The sequence below is a fragment of the Somniosus microcephalus genome, unplaced genomic scaffold (assembly GCF_052327205.1).
Source record: "Somniosus microcephalus isolate GS21.2 unplaced genomic scaffold, FLI_Smic_1.0 scaffold370, whole genome shotgun sequence".
NCBI lineage: Eukaryota > Metazoa > Chordata > Chondrichthyes > Squaliformes > Somniosidae > Somniosus > Somniosus microcephalus.
The window spans coordinates 52,419-74,039 of NW_028225557.1; the positions used below are offsets into that span (position 1 = coordinate 52,419).

At 47.5% G+C, this 21,621-nt stretch overlaps 1 protein-coding gene across 1 annotated transcript in view; it reads left to right on the forward strand.

Annotated features, from left to right (window-relative positions):
* Positions 1 to 21,621, forward strand: part of LOC147081792 (uncharacterized) — a gene marked incomplete at its 5' end in the record, with an annotated part of 148,985 nt that overhangs the window by 45,573 nt on the left and 81,791 nt on the right. The gene's annotated exons all lie outside the window — the stretch shown is intronic.

The window sequence follows — 21,621 nt, forward strand, 5'->3', positions numbered from 1 at the left end:
GGGACTGCACTTGCCTGGTTCCATTCTTACCTATCTAATCGTAGCCAGAGAATCACCTGCAACAGCTTCTCTTCCCGCTACCACATTGTTACCTCTGGTGTCCCCCAAGAATCTATCCTTGGCCCCCTCCTATTTCTAATCTACATGCTGCCCGTTGGCGACATCTTCTGAAAACATAGCGTCAGTTTCCACATGTACGCTGATGACACCCAGCTCTTCTCTCAACCCCTCCACATCTCTAAATTGTCAGACTGCTTGTCCGACATCCAGTTCTGGATGCGCAGAAATTTTCTCCAATTAAATATTGGGAAGACCGAAGCCTTTGTTTTCGGTCCCCACCACAAAGTCCGTTCCCTAGCCACTGATGCCAACCCTCTCCCTAACATTAGTCAGTGGCTGAACCACACTGTCCGCAACCTTGGTGTCATATTTGACCCTGAAATGAGCTTCTGACCACATCTACGGCATAACTAAGACCGCCTACTTCCACCTCCGGAACATCGCCCGTCTCCGCCCTGGCCTCAGCTCATCCACTGCTGAAACCCTCATCCATGCCTCTGCTATCTCTAAACTTCACTATTCCAACACACTCCTGGCTGGCCTCCCACATTCTACTCTACATAAACTTGAGGTGATCCAAAACTCGGCTGCCCGTGTCCTAACTCGCACCAAGTCCTGTTCACCCATCACCCCTGTGCTCGCTGACCTCCATGGCCTCGCCCCTCCATATCTCTGTAATCTCCTCCAGCCCCACAACCCCCTGAGTTATCTGCGCTCCTCTAATTCTACCCTCTTGAGCATCCCTGATTATAATCGCTCAACCATTGGTGACGTGCCTTCTGTTGCATAGGCCCTAAGCTCTGGAATTCCGTGCCTAAACCTGTCCGCCTCTCTACCTCTCTTTCCTTCTTTAAGACGTTCCTTAAAAACTACCTCTTTGATCAAGCTTTTGGTCACCTGCGCTGATTCCTCCTTACTTGGCTCGGTGTCAAATTTTTTGTTTTGTAATACTCCTGTGAAGTGCCTTGGGATGTTTTACTACGTTAAAGGCGCTATATAAATACAAGTTGTTGTTGCAGGGTTATTTGGAACTGAGTAGGAAGAATCAGATCCTCACATGGCTTCTCTTTCTATTTTCTTTCCCTTATTTTCTTCTTCTGTCCCTATTTGTGTTTCTTAAATGGTCACATACCCCAATCCGCCATTCTTCCAGACACTGACCTTCCCCATGCTCCTAAGCCTCAGTCCCTCCACGCCCACTAGTACTCACCAATCTACCTGTCGCAGATGCATTTGTCCATGACAGTATTGGTAGGCGTGACCACTGCACAGTCCTTGTGGAGATGAAGTCCCATCTTCACACTGAGGACACCCTCCATAGTGTTGTATGGCACTACAACTACGCTAAATGGGAAAGACTCAGAACAGATCTAGCAGCTCAAAGCTGTCCGTTCATGAGGTGCTGTGGGCCATCAGCAACATCAGCATTTTATTACACCACAATCGGTAACCTCATGGCCTGGCATATTCCTGACTGTCCCAGTACCATCAAGCCAGGAGAGCGGAGAGTCGGCGAACCTGCGAGGGAGCACCAGAGGCGGCACATAAAGAGCACCAGAGGCGGCGAGCAGCGAGGCCCAGAGCCCCGAGAGAGCGGAGAGTCGGCGGACCTGCGAGGGAGCACCAGAGGCGGCACATAAAGAGCACCAGAGGCGGCGAGGCCCAGAGCCCCGAGAGAGCGGAGAGTCGGCGGACCTGCGAGGGAGCACCAGAGGCGGCACACAAAGAGCACCAGAGGTGTACCAATCCAGGTTCCGGGAGAGGGAAGCAAAAAGTAATCCAAGTGTGATGTCACCAGGAAGCAGGTAAGTGATTGGTTGGTGAGTATTTCTTTCTCCTTTTCATTGCAAGCTTAAATTCTGCGGTTTATATTTTCTTGGGTCTCTGTGGTGTAGTGGGGACAGTTGGTAAATAAGCGCCCTAGAGTATATCTTTAACTGGTGGTATTGAATTAATTTAAATTAATTAAAGGGGTAAGTCATGCCAGGAGAGCCCAGCCCCGTGTTATGCTCCTCTTGCTCTATGTGGGAATTCAGGGACGCTGCCAGTGTCCCTGACGACCACGTGTGCCAGAAATGCATCCAGCTGCAGCTACTAACAGGCCGTATTGAGGCGCTGGAGTTGTGGATGGGTGGGTTGTGGAGCATTCATGATGCTGAGAGGGTCGTGGATTACACGTTTGATGAGTTGGTCACGCCGCAGGGTAGGGCTGCACAGGCAGAAGGGAAATGGGTGACCACCAGGCGGAGCAATAGAAGCAGGCAGGTAGTGCAGGGGACCCCTGTGGCCATCCCCCTTTCAAACAGGTATACCAATTTGGATACTGTTGAGGGGGATGACTCACCAGGGGAAGGCAGCAGCAGCCAACTTCCTGGCACCAGGGGTGCTTCTGCTGCTCAGGAAGGGAGGAAAAAGAGTGGGAGAGCAATAGTGGTAGGGGATTCTATCGTAAGGGGAACAGATAGGCGTTTCTGTGGCCATAGTCATGACTCCAGGATGGTTTGTTGCCTCCCTGGTGCCAGGGTCAAGGATGTCACTGAACGGCTGCAGGGCATTCTGAAGGGAGAGGGTGAACAGGCAGAGGTCGTGGTTCACATTGGGACCAACGACATAGGTAGGAAGAGGGATGAGGTCCTGCAGCAAGAATTTAGGGAGCTAGGTAGCAGATTAAAGAGTAGGACCTCAAAGGTTGTAATCTCTGGATTACTCCTGGTGCCACATGCTAGTGAGTATAGGAATAGGAGGATAGAGCAGATGAATGCGTGGCTAAAGAGTTGGTGCAGGAGAGAGGGCTTTAGTTTCCTGGATCACTGGGCCTGCTTCTGGGGAAGGTGGGACTTGTACAAGTCGGACGGGTTGCACCTGAACCAGAGCGGGACAAATATCCTTGCGGGGAGGTTTGCTAGCACTGTTCGGGGGGGTTTAAACTAAAATGGCAGGGGGTTGGGAACCTGAGCAGGGAGACAGAGGAAAGGAAAACAGGGGTTAAAGCAAAAGATAGGAAGGAGAAAAACAAAAGTGGCAGTCAGAGAAATCAATGGTTTAAATCAAACGTGGCCACAATAAATAATAATTCTAATAGGTCTAAGAGTGTTAAAAAAACAAGCCTGAAGGCTTTGTGTCTTAATGCGAGGAGCATTTGTAATAAGGTGGATGAATTGGCTGCGCAAATAGAGGTAAATGAATATGATTTGGTTGGGATTACGGAAACGTGGTTCAAGGATGGCCAAGACTGGGAACTCAACATCCAGGGGTATTCGATATTCAGGAAAGATAGGCAAAAAGGAAAGGGAGGTGGGGTAGCATTACTGGTTAAAGAAGGGATTAATACAATTGTAATGAAGGATATTAGCTCTGATGATGTGGAATCTGTATGGGTAGAATTGAGAAATACTAAGGGGAAAAAAACATTAGTGGGAGTGGTATATAGACCTCGAAACAGTAAGGCGGAGGTTGGGGATGGCATTAAAAGGGAAATTAAAGAAGCGTGCAATAAGGGCACAGCAGTCATCATGGGTGACTTTAATCTACATATAGATTGGGCCAACCAAATTAGTAACAATACTGTGGAGGAGGAATTCCTGGAGTGTTTACGGGATGGTTTCCTGGACCAATATGTCGAGGAACCAACCAGAGATCAGGCCATCTTAGACTGGGTATTATGTAACGAGAAAGGATTAATTAGCAATCTTGTTGTACGAGGCCCCTTGGGTCAGAGCGATCATAATATGATCGAATTCTTCATTAAGATGGAGAATGAAGTAGTTGACTCAGAGACAAGTGTCCTCAATTTAAATAAAGGAAACTACGATGGTCTGAGGAGCGAGTTGGGTAGGATTGATTGGGGAATGTCACTCAAAGGGTTAACGGTGGATAGGCAATGGCAAACATTCAAAGATCGAATGGGTGAGCTACAGAATTAGTTCATCCCAGTTTGGCATAAAAATAAAACAAAAAAGGTGACTCAACCGTGGCTAACAAGGGAAATTAGGGATAGCATAAGATCCAAGGAGAGGACATATAAATTGGCTAGAAAAAGCAATAATCCTGAGGATTGGGAGCAGATTAGGAGTCAACAAAGGAGGACAAAGGGATTAATTAAGAAAGGGAAAATAGAATATGAGAGTAAGCTATCAGGGAACATAAAAACTGACTGTAAAAGCTTTTATAGATATGTGAAGAGAAAAAGATTGGTGAAGTCAAGCATAGGTCCCTTACAGTCAGAATCAGGGGAATTTATAATGGGAAACAAGGAAATGGCAGACCAACTAAATACATACTTTGGTTCTGACTTCACAAAGGAGGACACAAATAACCTCCCAGAGATGCCGGGGAACATAGGGTCTGATGAAAGGGAGGAACTGAAAGAAATCAGTATTTGTAGGGAAATGGTGTTAGGAAAATTGATGGGACTGAAGGCCGATAAATCCCTAGGGCCTGATGGTCTACATCCCAGGGTACTTAAGGAGGTGGCCCTAGAGATAGTAGATGCATTGCTGGTCATCTTCCAGAACTCGATAGACTCTGGAACGGTACCCATGGATTGGAGGGTAGCTAATGTTACCCCACTATTCAAAAAAGGTGGTAGAGAAAAAGCGGGAATTATAGACCGGTAAGCCTGACATCGGTAGTGGGGAAAATGCTAGAGTCTATTATAAAAGATGTAATAGCAGAGCACTTGGAAAGCAGTGACAGGATCGGACAAAGTCAACATGGATTTACAAAAGGTAAATCATGCTTGACTAATCTACTGGAATTTTTTGAGGATGTAACTGGTAAAATAGATAAGGGAGAACCAGTGGATGTGGTGTATTTGGACTTTCAAAAGGCTTTCGATAAGGTCCCACATAAGAGATTAGCGTGCAAAATTAAGGCACATGGGATTGGGGGCAAGGTATTGACTTGGATAGAGAACTGGTTGGCAGACAGAAAGCAAAGAGTTGGAATAAACGGGTCATTTTCCGAGTGGCAGGCAGTGACTAGTGGGGTACCGCAAGGATCGGTCCTAGGACCCCAGCTGTTCACAATATATATTAATGATCTGGACGAGGGAACTGGATGTAATATCTCCAAATTTGCAGATGACACAAAGCTTCGTGGGAGGGTAAGCTGTGAGGAGGATGTCGTGAAACTCCAGTATGATTTGGACAGGTTGGGTGATTGGGCAGAAACATGGCAAATGCACTATAATGTGGATAAATGTGAGGTTATCCACTTTGGTGGCAAAAACAGGAAGGCAGATTATTATCTGAATGGCAATAGATTGGGAGAAGGGGAAGTGCAAAGAGACCTGGGTGTTATTGTGCACCAGTCGCTGAAGGTAAGCATGCAGGTGCAGCAGGCAGTTAAGAAGGCAAATGGTATGTTGGCCTTCGTAGCAAGAGGGTTCGAGTACAGGAACAAGGATGTCTTGCTACAGTTGTACAGGGCCTTGGTGAGACCGCACCTTGAGTATTGTGTGCAGTTTTGGTCACCTTACCTGAGGAAGGACGTTCTTGCCATGGAGGGAGTGCAGCGAAGATTCACCAGGCTTGTTAGATCCGTGTATTTTTGATGTAGTGTGTCCTTCAATAACTAGACACTCAGACTGCAGGAACAATTCAACAGGTATTTACTGGATGAGGGTTACTCTAAAACTAACGTACAGATCCCTACTCGAGGTTTATATACAGGTGTGGTCACTGCTGGTACTACAGTATACAGGAGCTGTAAAAGTAGTTCTCCCCTTAAAGGTACATACACTACAATTCCTCCCCTTTTAGATTTAGAGTACCATAACATTCATTTTACAATTAACACTTTTAACATGCACATTACTGAAAATAGTCCATTTATAAATTCAGTCTTTGGGGCAGCTTCCTGACCCTTTTGGGATAGCGCCTTCCCTTAGTCTCTTGTTCTTGGTGTGGAGGCCCCCTGTCATCAGTTGGTTCATCAGCTTCCGATGCTGCTGTTTCTGGGGTAGATGCTACCTGTATGTCGGGTTCATCACCAGGTGCGCGAGTCATGGTGTTGACTCGTTCCTGTGACTCTAGGATCTGGTCGACATGGCGTCTCAACCTCCACTGTGTACATTAGTGGCCCCTGTCGTGTGCATATCGTTCCTGGTTGCCATTTCTCTGTTCGGTAGTCGCGGGCCAAGACTGGTTGCCCTACATTGAAGCTCCTTGTTGGCTTCTCATTGATGTGCTGGAATTGCTTATTCTCAACATCTCTTCGTACATTTGGTCTGAGCAAATCCAGACGAGATCTCAACCTTCGGTTAAAGAACATCATGGCTGGGGTCTGGTTGGTGACTGCATGTGTCGCATTTCTGTAGGCTAACAGGAAATTGTCCACCTTATGCTGCAGTGGAATGTCGTCATCGTACATGGCCCTTACTGCTTTCTTAAAGGTTTGTACGAACCTCTCAGCCAATCCATTTGTGGCTGGATGATACGGGGCGGATGTGTAATGCCTTACCCCATTCCTTTTCATGAATCTTCGAAACTCTTCGGACACAAACTGTGGTCCGTTATCAGAGCAAATCTGCTCTGGCAAGCCGTTCCTGGCAAAAATGGTCCGTAGGACTGCAATAGTTTTCTCTGTGGTGGTGGACGACATTTTGATCACCTCAGGCCATTTCGAGTGTGTTAAGTCTGTGTGTTCTAGTTATTGTTAATAAGAATCACTGCACACAGACCACAAGAGTAAATTCAACAGGTCTTTACTAGTCAGAGGTCAGGCTGAACTGCACAATAAATCATTACACAGCACTTATATACCGGTGTGGTCACCACCGGTATTACAGTATACAGCAGCCAAGATAAAGTAGTGCATCTCTTAAAATAGTTCTCTTAAAGGTGGAACGGTTACATACACCACAATCCTCCCTTTTTAGCTTAACAGTATATATTCCCCATTAAACATAACATAATAACATATATACACAACTTCATGTAAAAACAGTTCACAGATTCAGTCTCTGAGGAGGCCTCCTGATCCGAGACGGATAACGCCTTTCAGGGGTCTCTGGTTCTCGTTGCTGGGGTGACTCATCTAGTTGATCCCCTATGGATAGGACGACATCATCAGGTATATTCACTTCTGAGGTAGATGCTTCAGGTTCACTAACTTCCTCCACGGTTGTCTCTGTCGTAACCATGGGCTCGACCCTTGTTCTCGATCCCACCAGTTGGTCAGCATGACGTCGCATTACATTTTCACCAACATCTACCGTGTACATCAGGGGTCCTTGTCTGGCCCGAATTGTTCCAGATTGCCATTTCTCGTTTTTATAGTCCCTGGCTAACACCGGTTGTCCTATTTCAAAACTCCGAGTGGGCTTGTTATTGATATGCTGGAACTGTTTGTTTTCGACTTCCCTCCGCACATTTGGTTTTAACAAGTCCAACCTGGACCGCAACCTCCTGTTATAGAACATCATGGCAGGACTTTGGTTTGTTGTTGCATGGGTGGCGTTTCGATATGCCAGTAGGAAATTGTCCACCTTGTGTTGCAGTGGAATCTGATCTTCGCTCATGGCCTTTATTGCCTTTTTGAACGTCTGTACAAACCTCTCGGCCAGCCCATTCGTAGCTGGATGATATGGGGCAGAGGTATAATGTTTCACCCCATTCTTCTTCAGGAATTTCTGGAATTCCTCTGACACGAACTGTGGTCCGTTGTCTGAACATATTTGCTCTGGCAATCCATTTCTTGCAAATACCGTTCTTAGCACCGCGATCGTCTTCTCCGAGGTAGTGGTAGTCATTTTAATCACTTCTGGCCATTTAGAATGTGCGTCCACCGCAATTAAAAACATGGAATCCATGAATGGACCAGCAAAGTCAATATGTACACATTGCCATGGGGTTGAAGGCCATTCCCATGGTTGCAGCGGTGCAATTGGAGTTGCATTTTGGACTTTTTGGCACCCTGAGCAGCTTTTCGTCAGATCCTCTATCTGTTGGTCGATACCCGGCCACCACACATAAGCCCTAGCAAGGCTTTTCATCTTGACTCCCCCCAGATGACCTTCATGTAGTTCTTTTAGAACTCTCTCTCTTAACTTAGGAGGGATAATCACCCTTGTTCCATACATCAATGTTCCCTGACAGATGGACAGCTGTTCTTGTCTTGCTGAGAATGCCGGTAACAGTGGATCACCATGGGCTGGCCATCCCTTTACTGTCAATTCGTAGACCCGGGACAGTGTCGGGTCATTCCTAGTCTCCCTTTCAATATTTGCATTGGTGACAGGTAAACATTCGATGATGGTCGAGTGAAATAACTCCACCGGGTCAACCGTCGGTGCCTCCTCCTCAGTAGGTAGTGGCAGGCGCGACAGCCCATCAGCATTACCATGCTGCTTTGTACCTTTGAATTCTATCTGATATTGATGTGCCCCTAGGAAAAGGGACCATCTCTGGAGCCTCTGTGCTGTCATCACCGAAACACCCTTCTTAGGGTTAAAAATGGATACCAACGGCTGGTGGTCTGTCAGCAGTGTAAACTTCTGGCCCTGCAGGTAATGATTAAACTTCTTTACTCCCCACACAAGGCTGAGAGCCTCCCTATCTATCTGAGCATAGTTGCGCTCAGCGGAGGTCAATGATCTGGATGCAAATGCGACTGGCCTTTCCAAGCCATTTGGCAACTTGTGTGAGAGTACTGCTCCAATACCATAAGGAGAAGCATCACAAGCTAAACGAATAGGTAGCGTTGGGTTGAAGTGAGCCAACACTTCCTCTGAGGTGATCAATGCCTTGCTTTTGCGAAAGGCCTTCTTACAGTCCTCGCTCCACTTCCATGGTACTTCTTTCTGCAAAAGAGCGTTCAGCGGGTGCAGCACCGTGGATAGATTTGGCAGAAACTTATGGTAATAGTTAATCAACCCTAGGAACGACCTCAACTGGGATACATTTTCCGGAGCGGGAGCCTTCACAACAGCTTCGATCTTGTCAGGTGACTTGTGCAGCCCCTCCTGGTCAATGACATGACCACAGTACGAGATCCGTTTCTGAAAGAACTCACATTTCTGGCGATTAACTCGAAGTCCATATTCCTTCAATCTGGTGAGCACCAGTTTCAAATTTGCAAGGTGTTCCTCATCGTCATCTCCTGTAATCAGGATATCGTCCAAGTAACATTGAGTGCTTGGAATTCCCTGTAATACCTGCTCCATGGCCCTCTGCCAAATTGCTGGAGCCGAAGCCACTCCAAAAACCAGTCTATTATATCGATACAAGCCTCTGTGCGTGTTGATTGTGAGATACTGGCGCGACTCTTCCTCAACTTCCATCTGTAAGTACGCTTGCGCCAGGTCTATCTTGGTGAAGTGTTTCCCGCCAGACAATGAAGCAAAGATATCCTCAATCCGCGGAAGCGGATATTGCATCGTGTGAAGCACCGGATTAACCGTGATCTTGAAGTCTCCACAGATGCGGACCTTCCCCGGTTCCCCTGGCTTGTTACTCGATGAACGCTTCATGACGGGAACAATGGGCGTGGCCCACTCACTCCAGTCCACCTTAGACAGTACTCCTGAACGTTCTAGCCCTTCCAGCTCAGCTTCCACAGCAGGTCGCATCGCATAAGGTACCGGTCTGGCTTTGAAAAATTTTGGGTTTGCATGTTTTGCAATCTTGATTTTTGCTGTAATTCCTCTCAGTGTTCCCAGTCCCTGTTGGAACACCTCTTTAGCCTCATCCAATATTCTGGACAATCGTTCAGGTTTGACATCTTTTTTTCCGGAATCTACCATTATTGCTTTTAGGGAGTGCCAGTCCATATTTATTTTCCTGATCCACTCCCGTCCCAGAAGTGGTGGACCTCCCTCAGGTAGTACATATATGTCCATTCCTTGGTGTTCTTTGCCCTTGTGTACCACCTTGACTTTTATCTTTCCGATGGGGTATACTCTTTGCCCCGTGTATGTCTGCAATACTATCTCCGTATCCCGTAGGGGAATATGTGTGAATAACCTTTTGTAATCTTGCTTATTCATGACCGTCAATGCCGATCCGGTGTCCAATTCCATCTTCACTTGGACTCCTGCTATCTGAAGTGTGACCCAGATAGTTTGTAGGTCAGCTTCCTTACTCACATTGTGAATTCTCAGACTACCCAGTTCCTTGCTGTTGGAGTCTGAATCCGAATTCTGTTCATCCGAACTCTTCTCAGCCACCTTATGTACCTTTCTGCACTTTTCCTGCGGTGACTTTTTGTTGCTGGTCTTCTTTCCTGACCGGCATACTTTAGCTATGTGACCAAGCTTGCCACATTTTCTACATTCCTGATTTTTAAACCAGCATTGGTTCTGATCGTGTGTTGTCTTTCCACAATGGTAACATTTCGCTGTACCCAAAGCCATTTGATCTACGCTGAGTACCGCTGCCTTCAGCTGCATTTCCGCAGTGCCTCTCGCTGCGGCTTCGTGCGATGCTGCAATAGTGACAGCCTTATCAAGTGTAAGATCATTCTCTTCAAGCAGCCGCTTTTGTGTTCCTTCTTTCGACAATCCACACACGAATTTGTCTCTCAGTGCCTCTGTCAGTCTTTCCCCAAACTGACAGTATTTCGCTAGCTTACGCAGTTCAATTAAATACTCCGCGTTGCTTTCCTCTTTCAGTTGCGTTCTCGCATAAAATTTAAATCGTTCCGCTAACATCAGCGGTGTGGGGTTCAAATGATTTCTCAGGACAGCAACAATATTAGCGAAAGCCTGATCCGCCGGTTTAGCTGGTGATAGAAGATGCTTCAATAGCCCGTATGTCTTCGCACCCATTGAGTTTAGTAAGGTTAGTGCTTTATCTTCATCTGATATTTTATTTGCCTTACAATAAATCTCTATGCGTTCTACATACGTGGCCCAATCTTCAACATCGGGATCGAAATCGTTGATGTTACCATGCTTAGGCATCCTCGCAATCTTCTTGAGAAACAAAAAGAAATTTTTCTTTTATTTATTTATTTTTTCAAAATGGCGGTTCCCGCGCTTGTCTTCTTCCCCCGCCTACGAAAATGGCGGCTTCCCGCGTTTGCCTTTCTCCCCCGCTGGCTGTAATGGCGATTGCCGTATTGCTGCGTTCGCCCTCCCCAGCGGTTCTCAAATCGTGCCTCCCAGCCCCTCTTGCAGTCCGGTCCTTTCCCCCGGCTGCGGCTGAGTTCTCCGCGGTTTTTTAATTTTTTTTTTATTATTTTTATTTTCTCCCGCGCCTCGTGGCCTCGGTAGCTGCCCGGCCTTTTTCCCCGGTCGCGGTCGAGCTCTCTCTCGACGCTGTTGCGTCTCCCAGCCCGCTTGCAGCCCGGTCTTTTACACCGGCTGCGTTTGCATTCACCGCGGCTCCCGTGCCTTACGCTGCCCCAGTCTCAGCGCCTCTGGCCCCGACTTCTGTCCGGCTCTTTTCCCCGGCCGTGGTCGAGTTCTCCGCCCTTATATCCTCCGTTTTTCCCTCCCCTACTTCACAGCCAACATGGCCGACTTGCTGCTCGTCGCTGATCGGCTTACCCACCACCGTGATAGAAGGGATGATCACTGCCTGTTGCTGATGGAAGGCTTCGTGTCAGGATTCTTCCTTGCTCTTCAGACCCGAGTCTTTTCTCAGCAGGATGATGAGGGCGGATGCCTCTTCTCGACGCCCGTTAAACTGCCTTGGATATATCTCTGCCGCAGGGTAGGATCGTCATCGTCGCCACTGTTAAGTCTGTGTGTTCTAGTTATTGTTAATAAGAATCACTGCACACAGACCACAAGAGTAATTTCAACAGGTCTTTACTAGTCGGAGGTCAGGCTGAACTGCACAATAAATCATTACACAGCACTTATATACCGGTGTGGTCACCACCGGTATTACAGTATACAGCAGCCAAGATAAAGTAGTGCATCTCTTAAAATAGTTCTCTTAAAGGTGGAACGGTTACATACACCACAGAGTGCGCATCCACGGCTATTAGAAACATTGAGTCCATGAATGGACCAGCAAAATCAATATGCACCCGTTGCCATGGAGATGAGGGCCACTCCCATGGGTGTAGAGGGGCATGTGGTGGTGCATTTTGGACCTTCTGGCATCCTGAGCAGCTCTTTGTCAAGTCCTCGATTTGCTGATCGATCCCCGGCTACCACACATAAGCCCTAGCAAGGCTTTTCATTTTCACCCCTCCCAGATGGCCTTCGTGAAGCTCATTGAGCACTCTCTCCCTTAACTTGGGTGGAATTACCACTCGGGATCCACACATCAAGGTCCCCTGGCATACTGACAGCTGTTCTCTTCTGGATGAGAATGCAGGCAACAGTGAGTCGCCATGTGTTGGCCATCCCTTCACCGTCAAGTCATATACCTGAGACAGTGTCGGGTCATTTTGGGTCTCCTTCTCTATATCAGCGTTAGTTACTGGCAAGTATTCAATTATAGTCGAATGAAATATTTCGACAGGATCCACTGCTGGTGCTTCCTCCACAGTAGGCAGTGGCAGGCGTGATAGCCCATCAGCGTTTCCATGCTGTTTTGTGCCCTTATACTCGATTTCATATTGGTTCGCCCCTAGAAAAAGCGACCATCTTTGTAGCCGTTGCGCAGTCATCACCGGCACACCCTTCTTTGGATTAAAGATGGAGACAAGTAGTTGGTGGTCCGTCAGCAAGGTGAACTTCTGCCCGTGCAGATAGTGGTTGAACTTTTTCACTCCCCACACTAGGCTGAGGGCCTCCCTGTTAATCTGGGCGTAGTTACGCTCGGCTGAGGTTAGTGACCGAGACACAAAGGCTACCGGCCTCTCCGAGCCGTCCGGGAACTTGTGCGACAGCACCGCTCCAATGCCATAGGGTGATGCATCACACGCCAACCGAATTGGTAGTGCTGGGTTGAAATGGGCCAACACCTCTTTTGATGTGATCAATTCTTTGCACTTCTGGAAAGCTCGTTTACATTCGTTATTCCACTTCCATGGTACCCCCGTTTGCAGCAGGGTGTTCAGTGGGTGTGGTACTGTAGACAAATTCGGCAAGAACTTATGGTAGTAGTTCACCAGCCCGAGGAACGACCTCAGTTGTGACACATTTTCCGGTGCTGGAGCCTTGACTACTGCCTCAATCTTTTCAGGGGACTTATGTAACCCCTCTTCATCAATAACGTGGCCACAATACGAGATCTGCTTCTGGAAAAACTCGCATTTGTGGCGATTTGCTCAGAGCCCATATTCCTTCAATCTAGTGAGCACCTGCTCCAGGTTGGCAAGGTGAGTACTGTCATTTTCACCCGTGACCAGGATGTGGTCCAAATAACACTGGGTCCCTGGAATCCCTTGCAGGACTTGATCCATTGCCCTTTGCCAAATAGCAGGAGCTGATGCTACCCCGAACACCAGCCGGTTGTATTGGTAGAGACCTTTATGAGTGTTGATCGTGAGGTACTGTTTCGAGGCTTCTTCTACCTCCATTTGCAGGTACGCCTGGGCCAGATCAATCTTAGTGAAGCGTTTCCCTCCAGATAGCGAGGCAAAAATATCTTCAATCCGTGGAAGCGGATATTGTACAGTGTGAAGGACTGGGTTCACTGCCACCTTAAAGTCCCCACAGATGCGAACCTTCTTTGGTTCCCCAGGCGTATTACTCAACAACCTCTTCATTACAGGAACGATGGGTGTAGCCCACTCGCTCCAGTCCACTTTGGACAGTACTCCTGAACGTTCCAAACCTTCCAGCTCTGCTTCGACGGCTGGGCGGATCGCATAAGGCACCGGTCTGGCCTTAAAAAACTTTGGGCTTGCATTTTCCTCTATTTTGATCGTCGCTGTTATTCCTTGTAGTGTTCCGAGTCCCTCCTGGAACACTTCTTGTGCGTCAGTTAGCATTTTTTGACAGTCGTCCAGGTGTGACGTCGTCATCCTTTTTGGCATCTACAGTCACTGCTTGTATGGAATGCCAATCTAGCTGTATCTTCCGGATCCATTCACGTCCTAGTAGTGGTGGTCCCCCATCTGGCAATACATATAGGTCCATTTTTGGTGTTTCCTTACCGTTATATACAACGTTCACCCTTATTTTTCCTTTGGGGTAGACTTTTTGCCCCGTGTACGTCTTCAAGACAATCTCTTGTGTCTCTCAAGGGTATATGTGAGAATAGCCGCTTGTAGTCACACAGAATCACAGAAACCCCACAGTGCAGATAGAGGCCATTTCGGCCCATCGAGCCTGCACCGACACATACCCCACCCGATCCCCGTAACCCCTACACCAACACATATCCCACCCTATCCCCATAACCCCAAGTATTTAATCCCCCTAACACTAAGGGTCAATTTATCATAGCCAATCAACCTAACTCGCACATCTTTGGACTGTGGGAGGAAACCGGAGCACCCGGAGGAAACCCACGCAAACACTGGGAGAATGTGCAAACTCCACACAGACAGTCGCCCGAGGCCGGATTCGAACCCGGGTCCCTGGCGCTGTGAGGCAACAGTGCTAACCACTATGCCACCGTGCTCCCTTCGGTTTATGACTGTTCGGGCTGATCCTGTGTCCAATTCCATTTTCACTTGGACTCCAGCTATCTTGAGCGTGACCTAGATAGTTTGATGATCCTCCGTTTGGATTACCTTATGTAGTTTCAGACAACCCAGCTCCTTGCTTCCGGAGTCTGTATCACTTTTCTGTTCATCTGAACTACTCTCCGTCACCTTATGTACCTTCTTGTACTTCTCCTGTGGAGATTTCTTGCTGCTGGTTTTCTTTCCTGACCTGCAGACTCTTGCTATGTGTCCTACTTTTCCACACTGTCTGCACACTTTGTCTTTGAACCAGCAATCATTCTGGTCGTGTGTTCTGCCGCAGCGATAGCACTTCTCTGTTCCATATGACATTTCATTTGTGCCATATTCTTGTGGTCTCTGTTGTATCTCTGCAGCGCTCCGTGCTGCTGCTTCATATGATACCGCAATGCTGAAAGCCTTTTCCAGTGTAAGGTCCTTTTCAGATAAAAGCCGTTTCTGGGTTCCTTCACTTTGAAGCCCACACACAAACTTGTCGCTTAAGGTATCTGCCAGTCCTGCTCCAAACTGGCAGTGTTTCGATAGCTTACGCAGTTCTGTTAAATACTCAGCATTATTTTCATCTTTATGCTGGTTCCTTTTGTGAGACTTAAATCTTTCTGCTATCAGCAGCAGTGTGGGGTTTAAGTGGTTCTGTAGGGTTGACACTATGTTTCCAAAATCCTTGTCCACTGGCTTCTCTGGGGTTACTAGGTTTCGCAGTAAGCCATACGTTTTTGCACCCATGGAATTTAACAATACCTGCGCTTTCCTCTCATCTGGCACTTCATTCGCCTTGCAGTACACTTCTATGCGTTCGACATATGTCTTCCAATCTTCGACTTCATTGTCGAACGCTGTGATACTGCCACTCTTCGGCATCCCTGGGCGTGGTTAGACTGGCTCAAAATGGCATTTTCCCACGCTTTCCTTCTTCTCTGCTGCGGCTCAAAATGGCGTTTTCCCACGCTCTCCCTTCTTCTCCGCTGCGGCTCAAAATGGCGGTTTCCCGCGCTCTCCCTTCTTCTCCGCTGCGGCTGCTCGGCCCTTGAACACTGACTGCGCTCTACGCGTTTCCCTTTCTTCCCCGCTGACGCTGCTCGTCCGTTGAACACCGGCTGCGCTCTGTGCATTTTCTTTCGCGCCTCTCTTCTCCCGTCGACGCCATTCGGTTCTGAACACTGGCTGCGCCCGTGCGCTCTACCCTCTCTCTTCTCTCGTCGACGCCGCTCGGCCTTTTCTGTGCCGTCGGTCGGCTCTAGCCGCCGCTGTCCGGGAAGGGTCTGCGCCGTACCTGTTGCCAGCCCGTTTCGCTGGACCACCATGACTGGAGAACCAAGCCCAGCTCTCAACAGGCTCCCCTGCAATGCTCAATCTCTGCTGGATGACTGGGCGGTTGCTCGTGGTCGACGCCCGTGCTTCTGGCCTCAACTTTCTTCCACTGTTCTCCAGGAGCGAATCCCTGGGAGGTAATGCAGAGTTGCAGGTAGGTTCGAATCTTCCTCGTCGCCACTGTTAGATCCGTGTATTTTTGATGTAGTGTGTCCTTCAATAACTAGACACTCAGACTGCAGGAACAATTCAACAGGTATTTACTGGATGAGGGTTACTCTAAAACTAACGTACAGATCCCTACTCAAGGTTTATATACAGGTGTGGTCACTGCCGGTACTACAGTATACAGGAGCTGTAAAAGTAGTTCTCCCCTTAAAGGTACATACACTACAAGGCTGATACCTAGGATGGCAGGAATGACGTATGAGGAGAGATTGTGTCGATTGGGCTTATACTCACTGGAGTTTAGAAGATTGAGAGGGAATCTCATCGAAACCTATAAAATTCTGTCAGGTCTGGACAGACTAGATGCAGGAAGGATGTTTCTGATGGCCGGGGAGTCCAGAACCAGGGGTCATAGTCTAAGGATAAGGGGTAAGCCGTTTAGGACTGAAATGAGGAGGAATTCCTTCACCCAGAGAGTGGTGAACCTGTGGAATTCTCTGCCACAGAGGGCAGTGGAGGCCAGTTCATTAAATATATTCAAGAAAGAATTGGATATATTTCTTGAGGCTAAAGGGATCAAGGGATATGGGGAGAAGGCAGGGACAGGGTACTGAATTTGGATGATCAGCCATGATCTCATTGAATGGCGGAGCAGGCTCGAAGGGCCGAATGGCCTACTCCTGCTCTTATCTTCTGTGTTTCTATGTTTCTATGTAACGAGGAGTGTAGAAGAGCATACCAGGAGCAGCACCAGGCATACCCAAAAATGATATGCCAACCTGCTGAAGCTACAACACAGGAGTACATGCATGCTATAGACAGAGCTAAGTCATCCCACAACCAATGGATCAGATCAAAGCTCTGCAGTCCTGCCACATCCAGTCATGAATGGTGGTGGACAATTAAACAACTAAAGAAAGGAAGAGGCTCCATTCTCAGTGATGGCGGAGCCCAGCATGTGAAAGCAAAAGACAAGGCTGAAGCGTTTGGAACCATCTTCAGCCAGAAGTGCCAAGTGGATGATCCATCTCGGCCTCCTTCTCAGGTCCCCACCATCACAGAAGCCAGTCTTCTAGCCAATTCGATTCGTAATATCAAGAAACGACTGAGCGCACTGGATACAGCAAAGGCCATGGGCCCCGACAGCTATCTTGCTGAAGACTTGCGCTCCAGAACTAGCTATGCCTCTAGCCAAGCTGTTCCAGTACAGCTACAACACTGGCATCTACCCAACAAAGTGGAAAATTGCCCAAGTATGTCTTGTCTACAAAAAGCAGGACAAATCCAATCCGGCCAGTTACCACCCCATCAGTCTACTCTCAATCATCAGCAAAGTGATGGAAGGTGTCATCGACAGTGCTATCAAGTGGCACTTACTCACCAATAACCTGTTCAGCGATGCTCAGTTTGGGTTTCGCCAGAATCACTCGGCTCCGGATGTCATTACAGTCTTGGTCCAAACATGGACAAAAAAGTTGAATTCCAGAGGTGAGGTGAGAGTGACTCCCCTTAATGCCATTGAATGTCAAGGGGCAGTTTTTAGACTCTCGCTTGTTGGAGATAGTCATTGCCTGGCACTTCTGTAGCGTGAATGTTACCTGCCACTTATCAGCCCAAGCCTGAACGTTGTCCAGGCCTTGTTGCATGCAGGCATGGACTGCTTCATTATCTAAGGAGTTGTGAATGGCACTGAACACTGTGCAGTCATCAGCAAACATCCCCATTTCTGACCTTATGTTGGAGGCAAGGTCATTGATGAAGCAGCTGAAGATGGTTGGGTCTAGGACACTGCCCTGAGGAACTCCTGCAGCGATGTCCTGGGGCTGTGATGATTGACCTTCAATCACCACAAGCATCTTCCTTTGTGCTCGGTAGCATTCACTCCCTCCACCACCGTGTCTGCAGTGTGTAAAATCAACAAGATGCCCTACAGCAACTCGCGAAGGCTTCTTTGGCAGCACCTCCCAAACCTGCAATCCCTACCACCTAGAAGGACATGGGCAGCAGGCGCATGGGAACACCACCACCTCCAAGTTCCCCTCCAAGTCACACACCATCCTGACTTGGAAATTTATCGCTGTTGCTTCATCGTCGCTGGGTCAAAATCCTGGTACTCCCTTTGAAGAAGGCGGCTCACCACCGCCTTTTCAAGGGCAATTAGGGATGGGCAATAAATGCTGGTCTTGTCAGCGACGCCCACATCCCGTGAAGGAATAAAGCAATGAAAGTACTATGTGACTCCGCTTTGCCCCAAGTGCTTCCACACCACAGCTTCCATGTGACCTTCATTCCCATCCTCTCCACCCCACAAATGCTCCAACGCACCAAGACTCCCCTCATGTACAGCCAATCTCAGGCCCACTACTTTTCCCAACCCCAGTTCATTCAATGGCTCTCAGCACAAACCAGGGCCCCTACTCCCTCACAGTTCCCAGCCTTCTGCATCATTTAACCACTCCCACTGAACACATGACTCTTGAGCTATGATACACTGATGCAATTGGTCTTTCCTATATATCAAATTCTTTCTATATTGATTGAACATTGAAAACTTTCACCAATGTCAATTGAAGAAGTTGGGTGCAAGAGCTCAGGGGCACGCTTGGACTTAATATAAAAAGGTTGTGCAATGGCCCCTCGCAGGTTGGCCCCATATTTGAATGGCAAGCAATCCCTCTGGGATCCATTGGGCATTTGAAAATGACATTGTGGGATCCACATACAGCCCTGTGCTTCCTGCAGTTGTCCATACTGCTGGCTGTAAACATGGTGTAACCAGTAGGGTTTCCAGGATTTCCTGGGATTCTGGCAGACTCATCCTTAAAACTGACATCAGTATGGAGAGGGTGAGGAGGGCGGGGAGACATGGAAAAAGCTTCCACGCTCTTTCCATCATAACTTGCCATGGGAACCAGTAAGGGGCAGAAATCTAGTAGAGATGAGTTCTACCCCAATTTCTGGCTCCTCTGCTCCCAAAGTACTTGATTTAAGTTTTATTTAATAAACTACATAAATGCTACTACAAATTTTATGAACTTTTTCTTACATTATTAACCTAATGTGATGAGACATATATTGACCCATTCAGTATTTGTAAAATAAAAGGATTCTGCAGTTTTGTACAATTTACTTCTGTCTTCCTCAATGCACAATTTTGTCCATTAATCTTTCCCCCCATTTTTGTAACATTTATTACTTAAAGGGGCTACGTAAACCATATCATAAAAATATTTTGGATTACATCCATATTTTAATCTTAATGTCGATGTACATTATTCAGAAAGTAAGAATTACTGTATTTGGTAACACTATTAGCTATAAGAAACAGATATATAAGTACAAAATAACTAATCCTGTTGGTGACTTGCTACATGAGAGTGCAAATGGGGCTACAACATTGTGCTGTTGATTCTCCAAGTTGTGGTGCCAATCAGTGAAGCTTTGTGCTGGGATAAATGCTTTGGGCTAAAAATTCAATTAGGCCCAAAAATGGGTACGAGGATCACGATGCGCGATCTACCCGCGTCTGTTGAATATAGTGCAGGCAGCACGTGAAATTTGTGCTGCCTTCTAATTAGCATTATTGATGTGTGCAGGCAGTGCTGAGAGCGCTCAGCAGGTGACCCAAGTTCGTGGGAGGCTAGCTCTATTTAAAGCTAGACTCCAGTTGTAAACACAGTCTGCACTTCTAAAAGGGGAGGTGCATTCTGAATTCAGCACCACATTGTACTTGTTATCAAGGCAACTGTCAGGCAGTTATGGCTCAACAGGGCAGAGAAAGTGCACCTAGGTTGGCAGACGCAGCACTGGAGGCATTAGTGCAAGGGATTCAATGGAGGAGACTGGTCCTCTACCTGCAGGGTCCAGGAGACCCTCCATACTCACAGTAAGAAGGCAATGGGAGCAGATAGCTATAGTGGTCACTGCCAGCAGTCTTTCCATGTGGAACTGGATCCAGTGCCGAAAGAAGTTTAATGACCTCACATGAGTGGTCAAGGTGAGTGAATACATCTTCAAATGCCATATCATACCAGCAAAAATGGTAGGTCATGTGTCAAATCAGCGTCACATGCCTACTCCGTATACTGCCGGCGTACATACATACCGCCCACACTGTCGCCCTCACCTAGAAGGCAAACAGCGCGGGCTGTGCTGTATTTGGGCGGAAGCGAGGCGGACGCTTTTTTTTAAACCGCCGTTACTACCGGCACTAAGGTGCCAATTTTAGTGGCCTATAATTCTACAATAAAAGCAGAAAATGCTTCAAATACAAAGAAGCACTGTCAAATATGCTTGAAGAAAAGCTAGCACTTTGCATCTGTTTCACCTTTGTTAAAAAACTCTTGTTTACAGCCTATTATAAGGTTACAACAGTGACTACACTTTAAAAGTACTTTAATTGTCTGTGAACCTCTTTCAGACATTTTGAGGATATGAAAGGTGCTTTATAAATGCAGGTTCTTTCTTACTAAATCCATTATGTGGCTCTTCATAATAACAGTTAGCATATTGATACTCTGACCGTTATACATTATTTTTCCCACCCCTCCTTGTTTGGGCAGATCTATAAAAGGGCTCTTCCAGCTGTCACTGAGTAAATTCTCTGAGCCATACACGGTGGCATAGTGGTTAGCACTGTTGCCTCACAGCGCCAGGGACCCGGGTTCGAATCCGGCCTCGGGTGACTGTCTGTGTGGAGTTTGCACATTCTCCCCGTGTTTGCGTGGGTTTTCTCCGGGTGCTCCGGTTTCCTCCCACAGTCCAAAGATGTGCGGGGTAGGTTGATTGGCTATGATAAATTGACCCTTAGTGTTAGGGGGATTAAATACGTGGGGTTACGGGGATAGGGTGGGATATGTGTTGGTGTAGGGGTTACGGGGATCGGGTGGGATATGTGTCGGTGCAGGCTCGATGGGCCGAAATGGCCTCTATCTGCACTGTGTGATTCTGTGATTCTGTGAGGAAGGTGCCTGATTCAACCTCTGGTCTGTGTTAATTCAATGGCAGCAGCAGTAGTAGCATTATAATTCTCTGGGTTAGGGAGAGGAAAATGCCCAACGTGTTCCCACTCCTGATTGCTGTGCAACTGGAAGTGTTTTACATGTGTGGACACTGGGTGCAAACAAGATTGAGCTGTGCTGTGTTGTCCTCCACAATTGGACAACTTACAAGCACTCACTGTCAAGGCTCACCAGTGCTTGAGCTTAAGCAATGTACTTGAGGGTGACCAGTGACCATGGAATAGCACCCCAGTGAAAGTCAATATTATGTCAAGAAAAGGAACGAAGGACTGGTTCCTCCTGCCTTCCTGTATCAGTTCCAACATATTAACATCAGAAAAGAGCAAGAGACCATGAGGTGTATCATGCCTGTCCCAACCAGTTAGCAGTGCAACCTTGCCCACTGTCCACACACCACCGAGCAACACTTTGCAGCAACAGGAGAATCTGCCCCATCTACTTTCCAATGTTGACGGAGCTGTGTGTATTCCAGTCATTTCTGTTTTATTTCAGCAGTCACAGATATTCTATTTTTTTTTACCACTGC